This window comes from Hemiscyllium ocellatum, chromosome 14, assembly GCF_020745735.1.
Source record: "Hemiscyllium ocellatum isolate sHemOce1 chromosome 14, sHemOce1.pat.X.cur, whole genome shotgun sequence".
NCBI classification, from domain to species: domain Eukaryota; kingdom Metazoa; phylum Chordata; class Chondrichthyes; order Orectolobiformes; family Hemiscylliidae; genus Hemiscyllium; species Hemiscyllium ocellatum.
The window spans coordinates 5608688-5628295 of NC_083414.1; the positions used below are offsets into that span (position 1 = coordinate 5608688).

Consider the following 19608-nt stretch of genomic DNA (forward strand, 5'->3'; position numbering starts at 1 on the left):
CCTACAAAATGAAGCAAAGCAAGATAGTGGACCAAAACATATCCCTCGATGAGGTGCTTAATGCTTTCTATGCTCGGTTCGAGCAGAATGCCAGTGCCATTGTGGCGCAATTCCCAACAGCCCTGGACACACCTGCTCCCTCAGTCACCGCTGTAGATATCAGATCATCTTCCTGGGAATCAACCCAAAGAAAGGACAGAGTCCTTGGTCGTGCATTTAGATCCTGACAGGAGGTCATCACTGACATCTTTAACCTCTCCCTCCTACAAGCCAAAGTTCCCACCTGCCGCAAGAACCCCATCATCATCCCACGACCTAAGAAAGCACATGCAATGTGCCTTAATGAATACCGCCCAGTGGCTCTGACCTCCATAATCATTAAGTGCTTCAAAAGGCTGGTCATGGCCCACATCAACTCCAATCTTCTATTCTGCCTCGATCCCCTACAAATTGCCTATCCACGGCAGACACCATTTCCCTAGCCCTGCACTTAGCCCTGAAACATCTGGACAACAAGGACCCCTACCTCAGACTTCTACTCATCGACTGCAACTCTGCCTCCAACATCATTATCCACTTCAGACTGATCTCCAAACTCTAAGGTCTCAGCTTTGTCCTCTACAATTGGATCCTCAGCTTTCTGACCCACAGACTGCCATCAGTGAGGATAGGTAACTGTACCTCCCCCACGGTAATCTTTAACACTGCAGCACCACCACCCCCCTCCCCAAGGATGCCTTCCCAGCCCCCTACTGTACTCCTTGTACCACCCACCATTGTGTGGCCAAATTCCAGACCGAGGCCATTTACAGGTTTGCAGCAACATCACCGTGGTCAGATGGATATCAGACAACGATGGGTCTGAATCAGAGTCAGAAAGGAGACAGATGGTGCATGAGCATAACCTCTGTCTCAGCGTGGGCAAAACTAAAGAACTGATCACTGACTTCAGAAAGAAAGGAGAACACGTCCGCCCATCTACACCAATGGAGCAGACTTTGAGAATAGACTCTAGCACTGAATGCTTTCCTCATGTTTCTATGGCCCCAAGTTTCTCGTTTGCTGCTGGCCTGAAAGTATGTTTATTGTTCTACTCCTTTAAAGAAAAATGCACCTAAAGCTTTAACTGTCCCTCTGATTTAACAATCAGTCCTCATCAATCCTCTCCAAAAAAGTATTCAAAGCTATCCATGAGAACAATTTCAGAATGCGACTATCTCACAAATTCACACAACTGTCAATGCTATGCTATCTGGTTGGATTCTGATCCACTTGGCCAAGCTCCTGAGAGTGTGGCAGAGAGAGACTGAAGAGCAAGAGAAGAAAGAAGAACAAAAGGTGCGCCTCTTAAACTCAAGTACGATGCATTATAGTTTTAGGTGACCGTAAGAAACTATCGAAAGTTGTGTACATAGCCCAGACCATCACAGAAGCCAACCTCCCATCCATGGGCTCCATTTACACATCTTGTTGCCACAGAAAGGCTGCGAACATCATCAAAGATCCCTCCCAACCTGTTAATGCTTTCATACAACCACTTCTGTCAGGCAGAAGATTCAGAAGCTTGAAAACACTCACCAACAGGTTCAGGAACAACTTCTTCCCTGCTCTAATTAGACTGATGAATGGACCTCTCTCATTTCAAATAATGTTGATCTTGCTTTGTGCACCTCCTCTGCAGTGTAGCCTGTGCACCTCGCTCTATCTGAGCACCCTTTGACCTGTATGTCCTTGTTTGCTATGATCTGCCTATACCACTTGCAAACAAAGCTTTTCACTGTACTTAGGTACATGTGACTACCACAAATCAAATTCAAATGTGCTTTTCTGCTTACTAGATGTCCACACAGTGTTCATTGGTTGACAGTTGTGATTGTGAATTATGACTCATCTCCATCTCCTTATCTCAGGAAAGTGGTCCTACTGCTGGTCCAGGAAAGAACTTCACAGAGGTCACAAATTCAGCCCGAGATGTTCTGTGCTGGTTAAACTCATCACCAGTCTTCTCTGTCTTTCTTTCTCTCTAATGAGAACAGTCCTGTGGTCCTCTGAGACGATGGCAACTTTATCTTTTATGTTATTTTGTTCTGCATGATGCACTCTACTAGGACTAGATTCACAGATTCATACAGTGCATAAAAGGCCCTCCAGCCCATTGTGTCTGCACCACTAAAGGGCCGCTAATCCCAATTTCCTGCACTTATCCCATATCCTTGAATGTGATGAAACTTCAAATGCTCATCCAAATAGTTTTTAAAGGTAGCTGAAAATGTGTTGCTGGAAAAGCGCAGCAGGTCAGGCAGCATCCAAGATTCCTGAATTCCTGAATTCTTGATTCCTGAAGAAGGGCTTATGCCCGAAACGTCGAATCTCCTGCTCCTTGGATGCTGCCTGACCTGCTGCGCTTTTCCAGTAACACATTTTCAGCTCTGATCTCCAGCATCTGCAGACCTCACTTTCTCCTCGAAGTTTTTAAAGGTAGTAGGGTTTCCAGCCTCCACTACTTTCTCAGCCAGTGCATTCCACTATCCGAGGTCAAAAAGTATTTTCTCAAATCCACTCTGAATCTTGTGCACCTTACCCTAAAGCTATGCCGCCTTGTGACTGAGCCCTCAACCAAGGGCTCCTTACTCCCCCTACCCATATCCATACCCATACCATACCCTATCTGTACCCCAGGCAATGTCAGACTGACAAGTAATTGATTACAGTATGTTTGTAGTTTGCACAGTTTCACATCGCATTGGCCTACATTTCAAAATGCTAACAACTGAAACGCAAAGTTTAAAGGGAGTCACACCTACTCATCCTAGATTTCCTCTCTGAGAATCATTGTTTATGGAAGCTCAATATGAAAAAAGTAATTGGAAAACAGTCATTAATTGGCATTGAAAGGCGTGATTTAGCAGTCAAGTATTTTAAAAATTAATATTTTATTCAAAATTAAATCACAGAAGTTGAAATATTACAATTGCAAATCCATGCCAGGCAACAATACACATTAGGAAAATTAACTCAAAGTCTATGAGGAGGAGTAATAGTTTCCTCTGATTTCTTTTAAGATTTTGGTCAGTCCAATCTGATTGAGTGATTGCTTACTGAGGTCACTGTCTCTGAGCATCATTTGTTTTTTTTAACAAAATTATAAACATTTTCTAAAATAAAGGTCAAGCCCACAACAAAATCTGTGTCAGAAAAGAGGACAACAGGAACATTGGAAGGAAGACAATGTAAATGACAACACGATCAGAACAGGAGGCTTACACCATCTTACTCTCACACTATCAATCTGTCCTAGACATTCTCCAGTGTTCCATCAAAACCCAACAAAAGCTAAAGGAACACCACCTCATTTTATACTTCAGCATTTTACAGCCTTCAGGATTGAACGTTGAGTTCAACAACTTCAGACCATGATCTCTGGCCTTGCTTGCATGGATTTTCTCTCAGTAGACCTGACCTTTTTTCTGCTATTAACAGCAACAACTGATGCCTACTTTCATCTCTTTCTCTTCTTTACTATGGTTAGCACTTCCTTTAGGAGAAACTGAGGACTGCAGATGCCTGGAGATCAGAGCTGAAAAATGTGTTGCTGGAAAAGCGCAGCAGGTCAGGCAGCGTCCAAGGAGCAGGAGAATCTCCTGCTCCTTGGATGCTGCCTGACCTGCTGCGCTTTTCCAGCAACACATTTTCAGCTTAGCACTTCCTTTGCCTTTTTCTCTGGGGAACCTTTTGCAATTGTTTCAATTGCTTCTGCGGCCGCCCTTTCTCAACAGCTTAAAAATGACCATTTTTCTAGCCCACTTCAGTTCTGTATAAGAGTTATATTAGACTTGAAACATTAAGTTTCTTTGCCTCTCAAGAGATGCTGTCAGACCTGATTCTAACCTTATTCTCCAACATTTTTTAAATTTCTGAACAGGCGTGATTGTGAGTCCTATTTAATATTTTTGACATGGTGACTGATGAATGAAAGAGAGTTATGTCAAGAAAAAAGGAAAGAATAAGACAGCAGGCAAGCCCAAAGTAAATTTCGAGCATCCATGTACTAGACAGTGAAATGAATAAGAGTGTGAATTTACCTCTCCATGTATCGATTTTCCCCCAAAGTCCAATAAACACTTTCCATTTAAAAACATGACACACAATCTCCTTGTCACCAGCTGCAGTATAACACAACCCAGTTTCCTGGCGTCATTTTTACACGGGTTACTGCTAAACTAGCAGGTTTGTTTTCGGAAGGATTGCCTACAACAAGATTGCTGTACTTCTCAAGTCATTTAGTTGTTTAAGGGACTTGATTTTACTTGACATATTAAATGGTCACAGTGGGGAACCACTTTCAAGATCAGTACCAGTAAATCGACAACTCAGCCAGTCTCTGGTTGTGGTCAGGTCTTTAACATTCAGATAATTACACAGCAGTGAACCTTACCGCACAAGGTTTGTTGGTGGTTTACTGCCTTGTGGGAACAGTTTTGAGTGGCATAGGTCACAATACTCAGGACCTGGTCGTCTTTGCATAAGATTACTGCATTCTCTGAGTCCCACAGAGATTATAGAATGAAAACAATTAAATACACCATTGAAAGAACTGGACATTAATCAATGCTACTGTAAACTTTTAATTCTTTAAAATTACATCTAATATACATCAATGGTCAAAACTACCAACTTTCTTTTGATTGTAGGTGAGGATATACTGCCAAATGTGAAAACAAGAACAAAGGTGATGTAAATGAAGAAATAGTGAATACCTGCAGGAAAGTTTGGTGCCTCACACACTTGGTGGAGCAATGATTTGCTGCATTAAAAGATTAAAGATCTGTTACATCACAACGATACATGGAATCTCCTGACAGTTCACTGAAGGGGAAATGCAATCCAAAAGATGATGGCAACATATATGAATAGGCCAAAAAGACACAGAAACATAGAAAACAGGGGCATGTGTAGGCTACTGAAACCTCCCACCCCTGGGCTTGTTCTGCTATTCAATATGATCATGGCTGATCCTCCAACTCAGTCCCTTGTTCCTATTTTCTCTTCTTTGATACCATTAGCATAAAAAAAATCTAACTTGTCATTGACCACTATAGTCACTATGCCTAGGCCCAGTATGTAGAAACTTAACTGTTATGAGCCGTGTTGATGGTATTGCTGGCAAGTCAAATCTCAGAATGAAATCTGGTTTGACTAATCATGTGGATTTATTTGGTTCACTAATATAGTAGTTAATCACTGAGGTATATTCACATGAGGCTGCGACTTTCTTCAGCAACAAAACAGAAGTTTATTATGCAAAAAAAACCTAAATATATACCACAGTTAGAATAGTCTCCAAACACACAGCAAAGTTTCAACCTGTTTCCTGACACTATCTGTTACAAAGCTTTAGGTACTTGACTGAATCCTTCCAGGTTCTTTGCTGTGGACTGCAGAAACAATTCAGTGAGTCCTTTCTAAATTTGCTAACATGAACTTTTGTACAAATCCAAGACCTAAACATTCTCAGTTCTAATAACCTGCAGATTTCTAACTAAAAGCTCCTTTGCAAGTTTCACAAACTAAACTCCTCTGCTGACGTAATTGGTTCCCTTGAACGGCTTCCAAGTGAGAGACTAAACTGGCTTTGAAACTCAACAATGATGTCTTCTGAACTGAATAAAAGAAAATTTGCTCAAGTTCGATTCTTCCAAACTAAAAACTAAGCTAATAGTCTGTTTGCTCCACCAGGTATCATTACTGTGAAATTCAAACTCCAGAAATGATATTAACAAATGTAAATTATATATCTCTCACCACATAACATCCAATACTTCTTAAGTCTCTATCATGAAGTTATTTATTGGGTACTTTTCCTGCATTCTCCCCAGTACACTGATAGATTCAATGCACTCCCTCATTTGGCAGTTTTTAAAAATGTATTCAGGGACAAAGATGGCATTTAATGACTATCTCTAATTGCCAGGTTGATAGTGAGCTGCCTTCTTGAACCAATGCAGTCCTTGGGATGTATATGCTCTTAGTGCTGATAGGAGAGAGTTCCAGGCTTTTGACCTAATGACAGTGAAGGAACAGTGATGAAATTCCAAGTCAGGAAGGTGTGTTAGTTAGAGGGAAACCTGGCTGCTTTGATCCTTCTAGGTATTGAGGCCTAGGGTTTGGATGATGCCATTGAAGGAACCTTGATGAGTCACTGCAGTGTATCTTCTAGAGCAAACTTTCCACGAGTGACCTGTTGAGGATTCTTATCAGGTCTACAAACACTGTCCCAAATGCAGGACATACAGACGAACATTCTGAAAGGAGGTGCACTTCCTATTAGAGGCTGTTTCTTTCTCTACCTTTGCTCATTAGCAGGTGAATTGATGAAGGTGCAGTAGTTGTAAGTGGGGTGAAACACTGATCCTTTTCAAACTTCAGAAATTATGAATTCAGAGTCAGGTATTCAGCTAAGTCTGGAGCTGGTTATGATCTTTTCTGGCATTACAAGCAGACTGATGAACAAAAGCCAAAGAAGAAAAATTGATAATCCCAATTATCACTTCAATACTGAACCCTTTCCTTTGCCTGGGCATCCTTCTCATTATACATCTATCAGTAATTCCGGGCTGCCATAATTACTTTCTCAAGCGTAATGGCATCAGTCACAGCAGTAAACAGAAATCTCACAGTCATGGGAGTTGACTCTCACTGTGTTGTACCTTTTTGAACTACGGCACAACCAAGGAACATAATAATATCCCCTTGAGATCTGAACAGGATAATCATGTCTTTCATACTGTGAAGGTGCATCGAGGTTCATAAAAAATCATTCAGATATTTAATTTCACAATGAGTAAACGACTGTACAACAAAGATCAAGTGTTCCAAGCCCATTAATTTTGATAATCAAGTTGTTTGCACATTAGTAGACACAGAACTCCACCTTGTATCGGTGAATCATCTTATGTGAGTTAAACAAGATCATATTTGCACTCTAAACTTTTTAATTGCCTCTGCTATCTGCCTGCTATGCAATAGCAGTTCATAAAAGACTGAGCTGCCTGCACAGGTCTGTGTTTACACCGTTCACATCCTGAAACAGATTAAAGACTCTCCAACAGAAGGTGATTGAGTTGCTCTTCAATGACTGGGATAGACTAACAAGTGCTTATTCTATCCAAAAGTAGCATTACTAGTTGATTAAATGTTAACCAGCTGAACCATTTTTTTTTTAAAAATACTCATATTGATTCATGGTACATTTTTAAAAAAAGCTAGTGCTTCCAAATAAACCTGTTAGACTATAACCTGGTGTTGTGTGACTTTTAACTTTGTCCACCACAGTCCAACACTGGCACCTCCAAATCATAAAAAATAATAACTGTTTCAAAATTCTATGCAATTTGAGGAGGAAATTTCCACAAAATGATTACAACATCTTTCACATAGTTACTGTGATCAGAAGCACACACCATGTGGGCTCGGCCAACCTCTCTACAAACTGAGAAAATACTTCCATGATCGACGATCAAAAACTAATTGTGAAAGAACAAGCTGATTGAAACAGTGTTAAGCAAGTTGGGTGCTGAGCTGACCAGTTTCAGCCTTGTTCACACGACCACAGGGAAAGCACAGTGCTGTTCCCTGTCTGGGGAAGAATAATTTGCAGAGTGGTCTTACTTGCTTCCTGGCAGCCCATTCAGAGAGACACCCTTGTTAACACTGTGGGGTGCTGGGAGACTGGGTTATTTAAAGAAAAAGGGATTTGTGATGGAAAATAAATGGTACATTTTATTTATACAGACAGAAAGATCCATTTTCCTAAAACGATATAATTGCATATTCATTTCCGTAAGTAGGACCTTGAAATTACATTGTGTATAATATAAGCATATAATTGCTTGACATAGTGGTGTGAAATTCCTTTTGCCCTATTTCAGTGGACGTCGTCAAAGGGACTAAACTATCCTGCATATAGCATTCTCACAGCTTAACTTTCATTCATTTTTAAATGGAGATTGTGCTGAAAGTTAAAAATACAGGTATGTTCCCAGTTTCAAGACTGAATATTGAAATGTGATAGTTAAATGATTGTGTTCAGTAATTTGCTGGATGAGAACCAGCACCATCATATACCTAATAACACAAAAACTTCTTTCAAATTTGTAAAGATTGATTCAGGATAATCTTATATTTATGACCTTGAGTATTGGTCTCCCTTACAAGTAACAACATTTACCTTATCAAACCACTGACCAATTCATTCTATTGACTTAAAGAGCCCTGTTAGATCCAGAGTAAAGAGCCCCACCCCGTGTCTAAGTTAAGGTACTTAAGGGTCACATAGAGCAGTTAAAATGTAATATGAAATTACATATTAAATTCTTCTTGCTGCTACAGAGATTCCATATTGCTACAGAAGTGCATGTCCAAAATCCAGGTGCAATGCTTTTCATCCCAATTCCCACACCAGCATGCTATGGCCACACTTAGGCAGACTGGCAGTTTTGTGGTAAATCACATGGGATTGAAGATTGCACAAGTTCACCTAATGTCTGATTTACACCAATGTCCCAGAAGTAAAAGCCAGTGACTCAACCAAGGAACTACAAGTTTTAATCAAAAATGGCGTTTACGTAGCACCTTTCACAACCACAGGTTGGCTCAAAGCGCCCAACGTCAATGAAGTCATTTTGAAGTGCAGTCAAGTTATAAATGGTATGAAGCTTGTGGTCAAGCCATCATAAATAATAAGGAGAATAGGTGGACAGAAAAAGGTTTCCACTGCACTGCTGGACTTAAATAGGTTGTTTACAGAAACTAACTGACTCATTTAAAAATCCAGTCACTGCAGAAGAAAAAAATGAAGGAGTTAAACACATCAGTTTGGATCTATGTGAAAAGAGCTATTTTTGTGCTTCAGTCGGAGAAATCATTTACAGAAAGAACCACTTTATACTTAAAAGAGGCCAACTGGCTATTAATTCTTATTTTTTGTACCAATTGCAATCACTAGTTGGTCATACCACATAAACCTGTCACAATTTAACAAAACTACTAAAATATTAAACAGATTTGATCATTTTCCTCTTGTTCAAAAAGGGACAATTGTTGTGTTACATAAAACACAATGGGCTTGTTTTCCCTCCCAAAAAAACTCCTTATAAAGGGGACATTTGCTGTTTAAATAGATTAACTTGCAATTTAAACAAGATGTACTCTGCAAATAACATTATATCCCCTATTGCTAAATACATTTCCATTCCAAACCTATTCAAATGTAACAGGCTATTTGGAGTTCAACGCTTGCCCACAGGCAGGGTATACTAAAATGTAAATTAATAAATTAGATAACTACATCTGCACAGGCAAAGAAAAACTCAACTGAACCCTAAAGGGGCAATTATAACAACAAATTTTGAACTCTGCACATTTGGTCACGCAAATTCAGTAGGACCATGGCAATATTATAGAACAATATAACAATTCATCTTTTATATTCATACAGAAAGTATTTTCAGAACATCTTTAAATCTCCGCATGTACCTTCAGCAGCCTTCAAGCCCTGGAGGTGTTTCATGTTAATTTGTTTCAGAAATGGGAATGTAAGAGTCAAGGGTTTTTTCAAGAATCTAGACTTCACAGAGATGACAGTCTTATTTAGAGCTGGAATCCAGAGACATCTGAAGAAACACCACTCTGACAGTTGTTTATATGCTCTGCAAAATACAAACTTCATGCTCTGAAAGAACTCTTCTACTTTGCAAATCTTGAGAAGCTTGAAGTGAAGAACCAAAGCCCGCAACATGATCAAGATAAGAGCAAAAAAATGGATGCAATAAATCTAGTGGTTGATGTTTGATTTTAAAGCCTAGGGACTCTAGAGAAAGAAGAAATTGAGGGAATCAAGGGGATGAACAGCTCTAGAGTCTTAGGTAAGGATAAATTGAAGTAGCTGATGATATAACAAATTTGCAGAAACAGAGGTGAGTAGATAGGATGACATATGTGAGGGTTGCAAAGCATGAGGGACAGATTCAGGAGTACGAGGTAAAAACAATGACTGCAGATGCTGGAAACCAGATTCTGGATCAGTGGTGCGAAAAGAGCACAGCAGTTCAGGCAGCATCCAAGGAGCAGCAAAATCGACGTTTCGGGCAAAAGCCCTTCGAGTACTTTAAAATTAGTGGTATTTCATTAGCACAGAAAGAGGAAAGCTAGACAGCAAAGGAAACAAAGAAAAAGTTGAGGAAAAGAAAGAGGTAAGAGAGAATCATAAGATGTCAAAGTAGAAATAAACCATTCAACCCAGTGAGTCTACTCTGCCATTCAATGAGATCATGGTTGATCTCATCATCCTCAACTTCACTCTCCTGGCTGATCTCTACACCATTTATACATTGACTGTTTAGGAAATTGCTATCTCAGCCACGAACAGACTTAATGACTTTTCAACAGTTTTTTGTAATAAAGAATTCCATAGATTATAACAATCTGCAGAGAAAGATATCCATCTCTGTCTCAAATGGGCGACTCGTTACTCTGAAGTGAACTATGCTCTCTCCAAAAGAAACAACATTTCCACATCTACCATTCAAGTTCCCTGAGAATCTTCCATGTTTCAATAAGGTCTTCTCTCATTCTAACCTCCAATGCGTACAAACCCAAGCTACTCAACCTTTTCTCATAAAACAATCGATCCATAGCCAGGATAAACCTAATGGAATTTCTCTGGACTGCGTCCATTAACAGAATATTTTTCTTTAAATGTTCACAGCATTCCAATTATGGTTTGTCTAATGACTTGGACAACACGGCCAACATTCCATTTGCCTATCATATTGCGCTCTGAACTTGGATGCCAGCTTTATGTGATTCATGCAGTAGTCACTCTATGCTGTAACTTTCCGCAGTCCTTTGCCATTTCAATGTTGAGTTCGCCAATTTCAAATAACCTCCCTCCGTATGCCCAGACTCCCTTCCCAGCTCCTCCCCCTCCATTCCACTCCTCCCAGCCACCAACCAGATTCATTCCTCCCATTGGCCACCAGGTCGTACCATCTGCCTGTCTTCACCACCCTGCCCCTGCCACCTCCTTTATCTGCAGCTCCACCTACACCCACCCTCCTGAGGGATTACATCCAAAACGTCGACTTCTCCATCTCCTGATGCTGTCTGGCTTGCTGCGTTCTTCCAGCATCCTGCTTATCCCACTTACTTTTGTCATCCACAAATTTGATGATAGCACACTGATTTTCCTCATGTAAGTCTTTTTCTTTGCAAATAATTGTGGGCCTAGCATTTATCTTTGTGGACTGTCATTGTCCCCTACGTCCCAACCCTCTGACTTCTTTAATTAGATAGCTCATCTTCTATCCATGGGCTCTTATCTTATTAACTAGCCTTATGTACAGTACCTCATCAAATATCTTTTGGAAATTCAGGTATATTACATGTACTGGTTCCCTTTTATCTAGTCTGCTTGTAACCTTTCCAAATGGCTATAATAAATTTGTCAGGCATAATTTTCCCTCCATGAATCCTTGCTGACTCTGCTTGATTATGTTACGGGTTTCTAAATTATCAGCTCTTACATCTTTTATAATAAGACTCTAGCTTTTTCCCAACAATAGATGTTAAGCTAACTGGCCTAAAGTTACTTGTTTCTGACTCCAGTCTCTCTCCCTTTTAGAATAATGGTGCTACATTGGCTGCATCTGGAACTTAGCCAGGATCTAAGATTTCTTGGAAGATTAACACTAATGCATCCACTGTGTACGCACTTTAAAATCCTAGGATGCAACCCATCAGGTTCAGGGGATGTATCAGTCTTTCTCTCCAATAGTTTCTCCAGTACATTTTCTCTTGTGATAATTATTGTGTTTATTTCCTCTCCTTCTTTTAGCCTTTGATTATTCAGTACTTTGAGAATGCTATTACTATTCTATATTGCATGTCTGAGGCAAAAAGTTTATTCAACTCTGAGATTCTCCAGCTCTTTCAATTTTATTGCCGATCTCCAGCACTCACACTATTTTGATTTTGTTAAGGTTAATTGGTTGAGATTAAAGAAGGTCACGTATTACATAAAATGAGAATTTTTACATTCTTTCCAGGAGTGAAAAGTGCTATTTTCAGTAAAGGGTCTCCAATATTTCACATATATATTTTCATATATTTTTCCTACCTCAAATTAAAATGTCATCTTTGTACCAAACTAACGGGACTGCTTTCTTGTTTATATGCAAGTCAATTAAACTGAAACATTGTTCTTTTCTGATCTATTGACACCCATACTGTTGATATTTTTGATTTCTGCTTGTTCCTTTTTGACTTGGTTCTGGAGCTCCATATAGTGGCTTTCAAATTATTATTTATTTTATAGGTAGGGTTCACTGAAAGTAGCACAACAAAAGTAGAATGTGGCTACACTTACAGGAAGAACAGATGAGAGAAGGAAAGGTTTGAAAAAGAAAAGTGATGAGGAAAAACTACAGATGGGGAAATATAGCCAATTGTTTAATCTGATATTTTGGTGAAATTCAAGGCCATTTTTGTAGTTTAAAGTAGGATACGGAAACATTTGTTTTTACATAACACAAAGCTGTGCCCTGTGAAAGTTTGGGGACTTTGCGTAGCATCCTCATTTTCTCATCAGAAAGCAGAAATCCAGGCTTGGTCTGAAAAATGGCAAGTAACATTCATGCCACACAAATGCTAGGCAACTATCGTATTGAGTGAGAGACAATTTAACCACTGCCCCTTCACATTTAATGTCACCATCACTGAATCCCTCATTCGATGTTACCCTTGAACAAAAACTAAACTGGACTAACCATAGGACGGCATTGCGGTTAGCACTGCTGCCTTACAGCGCCAGGGACCAAGGTTTAATTCTACCTTTGGGCGACTGCCTGTGTGGAGTTTGCACATTCTCCTCGTATCTGTGTGGATTTCCTCCCACAGTCCAAAGATGTGCACGTTAGGTGGATTAGCCATGCAAACTGCAGGGTTACAGGGATAGGGTAGGGCAGTGGGCCGGGTGGGATGCTTTTTGGAGGATCAATGTGGACCCAACGGGCTGAATGACCTGCTTTCACACTATAGGGATTCTATATAAATAAAGTAGCTACAACAGCAGGTCAGCAGCTAGGAATACTGCAGTGAGTCACTCACCTCCTGACTCCCCAAAGTCTGTTCACTTTCTGAAAAAAAAAGGTCTGGGTGTGATGGAATACTCCCCACTTGCCAGGATGGCTGCTGTTCCAACAATCCTCAAGAAGCTTGACAGCATCCAGAACAAAGCAGCTCATTCACTGGCACATCCACAAGCATCTACTCTTTCTGTACCAATATACGTAAATGAATGATACACATACATGATCTGAAAGAGGGCATTGTTGGTCTGATCAGTAAGTTTGCAGATGACACGAAGATGGGTGGAGTAGCAGAAAGCGTAGGGGACTGTCAAAGAATACAGGAGAATATAGATATATTGGAGAGTTGAGCGGAGAAGTTGCAAATGGAATTCTATCCAAGCAAATGTGACGCCGTGCATTTTGAGAAGTCTAATTCTAGAGCGAACTATACTATAAACGGAAGAGCCTTGGGAAAAGTTGATGAGCAGAGAGATCTGGAAGTTCAGGTGCATTATACCCTGAAGGTGGCTGCCCAGGTGGATAGAGTGGTCAAGGCGGCATATGGTATGCTTGCCTTCAATGGACGGGGTATTGAGTATAAGAGCTGGCAAGTCATGTTAAGATTGTACAAGACATTGGTTCGGCCGCATTTAGAATACTGTTTCCAGTTCTGGTCGCCACATTACCGAAATGATGTGGACGCTTTGGAGAGAGTGCAGAGAAGGTTTACGAGGATGTTGCCTGGTATGGAAAGTGCTAGCTATGAAGAAAGGTTGAGTAGGTTAGGTTTATTTTCTTTAGAAAAAAGGAGGTTGAGGGGACCTGATTGAGGTCTACAAAATCATGAAGTGTATAGACAGCGTGGATAGAGACAAGCTTTTTCCCAGGGTGAAGGATTCCATAACAAGAGGTTATGCATTCAAGGTGAGAGGAAAAAGGTTTAAGGGGGATACACGCGGTCAGTACTTCACACAGAGGGTGGTGGGTGTCTGGAACGCGCTGCCAGCAGAGGTGGTAGAGACAGGCACGGTACATTCATTTAAGGTGCATCTGGACAGATGCATGAGTAGGTGGGGAGCAGAGGGATACAGATGCTTAGGAATTGGGCGACAGGTTTAGACAGTGGATTTGGATCAGCTCAGGCTTGGAGGGCTGAAGGGCCTGTTCCTGGGCTGTAAATTTTCTTTGTTACTTGTACCACTGACGCTGAGTTGCAGAAATGTGTACTGTCTATAGGATGCACTGCAGAAATATATAATGGCCCTTAGATAGCACTTTCCAACCCATCACTGCTTGCAGGAAGGACAAGGGAACACCATCACCTGTATGTTCCTCTCCAAATCACTCACAATCCTGACTTGGAAACAGATCATCGTTCCTTCAGTGGGTCAAAATCCTGATGTTCCCGACTTAATGGGATTGTAACCAGTACATCATATGAACTGCAGTGATGCAAAAAGGAAGCTCACCATCTCAAGGGGAACTAGAGACTGGGAATAAAGCTGGCCAGCGGCACCCATGCCTCTCGTGTGAATGAAAAACAAATCAGCATTGTTAAAAAATGTACCCCCATTGACGCAACTGCAGCAAAAACGAAGATGCACTTGTAGGAAAGTTAGATGAGTATGTGGGGCAGAACGTAACAAAAGGGCATGTTGACTGGGTGTGTCAGAGGAGAGTGAAGTAAAAATGTGGGGCATAAACCTGTCGGGCGTAATAGCTTGGTCGTGTGCTGTAAATGTGATGCAAGAAAAATCCTTCCTAAATCCTTCCTGGGTCTACACAGGTAAAACAGGAGAAACCTGCAAATGTAAAATCAAAGCAGAAATAGAGCTGTTATTCAGGGTGGGTTTCAGGATTTCTGTGTGACTGAGGGTGGACACCCAAGAAGTTAAAGCCATATAACTAGAAATTGCATGGTTCAATCCATGATCTAAAATGAATTAACTGATTTAGGCTGGAGCAGATCTTGGGTTAACAGAATTGGCCTTGATATGGATAGACTGCCACTTCTTATCAAGATCTTGCTAAAGAGATGAGTAGGGTAAAATTACAATGCAGGATGATGACCAGTCACCAGAAGTGCCACTTAAGCAGGCAAGGTGTTAGATTTGGAGGATGGTGAGCACTTTGGTGATAGTGACCACTATTTGGTTATGTTTACTTTAGCAATGGAAAGGGATAGGTACGTACTGCAGGGCAAGAGTTATAGCTGGGGGACAGGCAATTATGATGTGATTAGGCGTGATTTAGGATGCATAGGATGGGGAAGGAAACTGCAGGGGATGGGCGCAATTGAAATGTGGAGCTTGTTCAAGGACCAGCTACTGCATGTCCTTGATAGGTATGCACCTGTCAGGCAGGGAGGAAGTGGTCGAGCAAGGGAACCGTGGTTTACTAAAGAAGTTGAATCTCAAGAGAAAGAAGGCGGCTTATGTGAGGATGAGATGTAAAATCTCAGGGCACGTGAGAGCTATGAGTTAGCCAGGAAAGACCTAAAGAGAGAGTTAGAAAAAGCCAGGAGGGGACATGAGAAGTGTTTGGCTGGTAGGATCAATGAAAACCCTTTGGCTTTCTATAGGTATGTCAGGAATAAAAGGATGATGAGTGTAAGGTTAGGGCCAGTCAAGGACAGTAGTGGTAGGTTGTGTGTGGAGTCCAAAGACATAGGAGAGGCGCTAAATGAATATTTTTCATCAGTATTCACACTAGAAAAAGACAATGTGGTCAAGGAGAATACGGAGATACAGGCTACTAGATTAGATGGGATTGAGGTTCACAAGGAGGAGGAATTAGCAATTCTAGAAAGTGTGAAAATAGATAAGTCCCCTAGGCCAGAGGAATTTATCCTATGATTCTCTGGGAAGCCAGGAAGGATGTTGCAGAGCCTTTGGCTTTGACCTTTATGTCGTCATTGTTTACAGGAATAGTGCTAGATGACTGGAGGATAGCAAATGTTGTTCCTTTATTCAAGAAGGGGAGTAGAGACAACCCTGGTAATTATAGACCAGTGAACCTTACGTCTGTTGTGGGCAAGGTTTTGGAAAGGATTATAAGAGATAGGATTTATAATCATCGAGAAAGGAATAATTTGATTAGGGATAGTCAACACGGTTTTGTGAAGGATAGGTTGTGCCTCACAAACCTCATTGAGTTCTTAAAAAGGTGACCAAACAAGTGGATGAGGATAAGGTGGTTGATGTGGTGTATGTGGATTTCAGTAAGACATTTGATAAGTTTCTCCACGGTAGGCTATTGCAGAAAATACGGAAGCATGAGATTGAGGGTGACTTAGCAGTTTGGATCAGAAATTGGCTAGCTGTAAAAAGACAGAGGTGGTGGTTGATGGGAAATGTTCATCCTGGAGTTCAGTTACTAGTGATGTACCGCAAGCATCTGTTTTGGGTCCACTGCTGATTTGTCATTTTTATAAATAACCTGGATGAGGGCGTGGAAGGATGGGTTAGTAAATTTGTGGATGGCACTAAAGTCAGTGGAGTTGTGGACAGTGCAGAAGGATGTTACAGGTTACAAAGGGGCATAGATAAGCTATGGAGCTGGGCTGAGAGATGGCAAATGGAGTTTAATACGGAAAAGTTGAGGTGATTCACTTTGGAAGGAGTAACAGGAATACAGAGTACAGGGCTAATGGTACAATTCTTGGTAATGTGGATGAGCATAGAGATCTCGGTGTCCATGTGCATAGATCCCTGAAAGTTGCCACCCAAGTTGATAGGGTTGTTAAGGCGGCATACGGTGTGTTAGCTTTTATTGGTAAAGGGATTGAGTTTTGAAGCCATGAGGTCATGTTGCAGCTGTACAAAACTCTGGTGTAGCCGAACTTGGAGTATTATATACAGTTCTGGTCGCCACATCTCTCGGAAGGATGTGGAAGCTTTGGAAAGGGTTCAGAGGACATTTACCAGGATGTTGCCTGATATGGAGGGAAGGTCTTATGAGGAAAGGCTGAGGGACATGACACCGTTTCCATTAGAGAGAAGAAGGCTAAGAGGTGACTTAATAGAGGATTAGATAGGGAGGACAGTCAGAGCCTTTTTCCTCAGATGGTGACGACTAGCATGAGGGGACATAGCTTTGAATTGAGGAGTGATAAATACAGGACAGATGTCAGAGGTAGGTTCTTTACTCAGTGAGCAGTAAGGCATGCAGCAGCAGTGGACTCACCAACAGTAAGGGAATTTAAATAATCATTAGATTATATATATGGATGCTAATGGAATAGTGTAGGTTAGGTGGGCTTAGATTGGTTTCACAGGTCAGCGCAACAGACAGGGCCAAAGGGCCTGTACTGAGCTGTAATGTTCAATGTTCTAATCTTTAAATGATTCTCAGAGTATGGGTGTCACTTGTTGGCAAGGTTGGCATTTGTTGTCCATTTCTAGCTATCTTGAAATAGTGCAGTGATCAGTGGCTAAGAAATTATTTTCGAGTCAATCACAACAGCGTGAGCCTAGTCATTTATTGTCCTTATTGAACGTTCCTTCACCAGAGGATGTTGTGAATGACTTGGGAATTTTACAATAAACACAATGCTGTTGTGGTCATTTTGAATGATAGCAATTTTTACTTCCAAATTTCCATTTAGCAAATCAAGGTCAAATTCTCAAAATCGTCCATGATGGAGTTTGAATTTAGATTCTCAGAACTACAAGTCCACCAAAAAATGTTGCTCCTCAACTCTTTTATATATCTTTCTCCTGTCATTTTAAACCTATGCCCTCTGGTTTTGGACTCCGCTATTCTGGGGAAAAGACCGTGCCCATTAATCCTATCCGTACCTCTTATGATTTTATAAACCTCTATAAGATCACCTCCGGCACACTGACTGCAGCTCAAAGAAGTGACTCACCATCACCTTCTCCGACACTCCAGGGAAAATAGCCCCAGCCTATTCAGTCTCTCCCTATAGCTCAAACCCTCCAACCTCAGCAAAATCCTTGTAAACCTTTTCTGAACCCTTTCAAGTTCCACAATATTTTTCCTCAAGCAGGGAGACCAGAATTGAATGTGTGTTTCTGTGCTTTACATCTCCATGACTGTAAGCATATGTCGTTACCTCTGGAAGCTGCTGACAACAGTGGAACAATACTACAACATGAGCCAGTGTCTTTGGCAATGTGCACCATGACAAATCTTCAAACCGCTTTAAAAGCGCCTTCAAACCTACAATGTCATCCCCTCCATCCTCAGAAGGACAAGGGAAGCCAAAGAATGGGAATACCTCTCGAAAATGTTTCTCCAAGCCACATTCCATGCTGACTTGGAATCATATTGCTTTTCAATCAATGCCACTGAATCAAAATCCTGGAACTCCCAACCTAGAAGCAAACGTGCAATACCTTCTGCACACTGACTGCAGCTCAAGGAAGTGACTCACCATCACCTTTTCCGAATACATCCAACATACCAAATTGTTCTGGATACCTGGTGTTCAGCAAAGATTGCGGAAGAAAGGAAAGATGAATGGTAGAAATATTGGTTAAGGAGAATCTGCTGAAGACACAGAATTTGTTTGGTTAGGCTAGGCAAAAGTGAGGACTGCAGATGCTGGAAACCAAAGTTTAGATCAGAGTGGTGCTGGAAAAACACAGCAGGTCAGGCAGCATCTGAGGAGCAGGAAAATCAACATTTCAGGCAAAAGCCCTTCATCAGGAATAGAGGCAGGAAGCCTCCAGGATGGAGAGAAAAATGGAGGGATAAATTTATCTCTCCATCCTGGAGGTTTCCTGCCTCTATTCCTGATGAAAGGCTTTTGCCCGAAACATTGATTTTCCTGCTCCTCAGATGCTGCCTGACCTGCTGCGCTTTTCCAGGAACACTCTGATCTAAACTTTGCTTGGTTAGAGTTAAGAGAAAATAGAGGTATCATTACAGTTTACTGGGCTAATAGCTAGAATGAGCTGGTTGTTTTATGATTATAGGTTGTACAGGCTGGTTTTGTTTCCACTAGAGTTCAGAAGAGTGAAGAGTGATTTGATTGGAATGTATAAGATTCTGAATTGACTTGACAAGATTGATGTGGGAAGGATGTTTCATCCTGTGGGTCAGTCCAGAAGGTGGGGTGGGGTGGGGTTGGAGAGAGAGATGGTGGTTGGATACTGTGTTAAAGTTGGGCATCACCAATTCAGGGCAGGGATAAGGAGAAAATCTTTCTCTGAGAAAACTGTGCAACTTTGGAACTCCCTGCCTAATGGCAACCATGTAACTACTGTCAATTATCACAAAAATCCATCTGATTCACTCTCGTCCTTTAGGGATGGAAATCTTCTATCATTACCTGGTCTGGCCAAATGTGATGCCAGTTCCCAAAACAATGTGGTTGACTCTTATGACAAGGAAGATACTCAGTTTAAGGGCAACAAGGGATGGGTAACAAATTCTAACCCTGGCAGCGGTACCCACATCCCACGCAAGGAGAAGAGAACAAAACAGAATATTATGTAAGTGGAGAAAAACAGAA

The 19608-nt window shown here is 41.1% G+C and overlaps 1 protein-coding gene and 1 long non-coding RNA gene across 2 annotated transcripts in view; one reads left to right on the forward strand and one right to left on the reverse strand.

Annotated features, from left to right (window-relative positions):
* LOC132822229 (uncharacterized) overlaps nucleotides 1–5119 on the forward strand; it is a 33499-nt gene extending 28380 nt beyond the window's left edge. The window contains exon 3 of the long non-coding RNA XR_009645424.1: nucleotides 4692–5119. This is a non-coding gene — a long non-coding RNA (uncharacterized LOC132822229). The remainder of the gene's footprint in view (nucleotides 1–4691) is intronic.
* eefsec (eukaryotic elongation factor, selenocysteine-tRNA-specific) overlaps nucleotides 1–19608 on the reverse strand; it is a 400574-nt gene that overhangs the window by 267748 nt on the left and 113218 nt on the right. The window lies entirely within an intron of this gene.